The sequence below is a fragment of the Rhea americana genome, unplaced genomic scaffold, assembly GCF_003343005.1.
Source record: "Rhea americana isolate MKP2758 unplaced genomic scaffold, rheAme1 scaffold_1236, whole genome shotgun sequence".
Lineage (NCBI taxonomy): Eukaryota > Metazoa > Chordata > Aves > Rheiformes > Rheidae > Rhea > Rhea americana.
The window spans coordinates 1-1105 of NW_028185302.1; the positions used below are offsets into that span (position 1 = coordinate 1).

The 1105-nt window shown below is 67.1% G+C and overlaps 1 pseudogene; it reads right to left on the minus strand.

Annotated features, from left to right (window-relative positions):
• Positions 1-56: 56 nt before the first annotated feature.
• On the minus strand, positions 57-790 carry LOC146600291 (exosome complex component MTR3-like; annotated as a pseudogene).
• Between the last annotated feature and the right edge of the window lie 315 nt (positions 791-1105).

Genomic DNA, 1105 nt, shown 5'->3' on the forward strand with positions numbered 1-1105 from the left:
GCTGCTCGACTGGGCTCCAGCAGGCTCGGGCAGCAGGGGGCTGCTCTGGAGAGGCCTCTGGCAGTGCAGGGGGTCAAATCCGGGGACTCTAGCAGTATGAGGCCACTCTGCTGGCCTTTGGGGCCTGCGGCAGCAGAGGGGGCCCTTCAGGCCGGCTCAGGCAGTGGAGGGGGTGGCACGGCGCCAGGCAGCACGCAGGAGGCTCTGCCGCAGCAAGGGGTAGAAGCGGTGGCAGCCATCGAGGCCGAGGCACAGGGCCTGGGCCCAGCTGTCAGGGGGGCCGCCCTGGCCGCAGCCCAGCAACCCCCGACATCTGGTTGAGGGAGGGCAGTAGGGCCATGGTGAGGAGGGCAGCGGCGCGGCGCTCCTCGGCCTCACTAGGCTGCAGGAGCCAGGAGGTGGCGGCGGCGCCAGGAGGCCGGCACAGCACGCAGCCCACCACCAGGTGGTAAATCTCCACACCAGTGTCAGCGAGTGCCAGCACCCGGCGAAGGGTGCACGCCAGAACTCACACACCAACCGCCCCGCCGCCGCCGCGCCACCCGGCTCCGCTGCTGCGGCCGCCTCGTGCGGGCCCCAGGCGGCGCACAGCACCTCAGTGCCACTCGCCAGCTCCACTTAGGTCGAGCCCTCAGCCTGGCTCAGCAGCCCCATGCATGCGAACAGCGGCCGCAAGGCGCACAGGTCCCGCGCCTCCTCCTCCTCTTCCTTGTCGACTGCCGCCGCTGCCCACACCTCCGGCAGCTGCGACTCCTCGGGACCCCGCAGGTGGCGGTGATCCAGCGGCATCCTCCGGCCGTCAACCCTGTGAGGGAAGCAGGGAAAGAGGGAGGGAGGGAGGGAGGAGCCCGGCCCGGCCCGGCCCCCCAAGCACAGCCAGCGGTGCATGCGGCAGGTGGCCTTTATTAGCCGAGTTGAATCCCCCCCCAGTGTCCCCATCCTCACCTCACTAAATCTGCAATCTCCTTCTGCACATCCTTGTTGGGAGCTGTCTGCACTTTCACTTTGGCATCCAGGTCAGACAGCAATTTCTTGAGGCTCTCTACTTTCCTGAGGGCCTAGCAGAATAAAATTCAAGTTATGTTTTGCAGAGAGAGTTACCAAG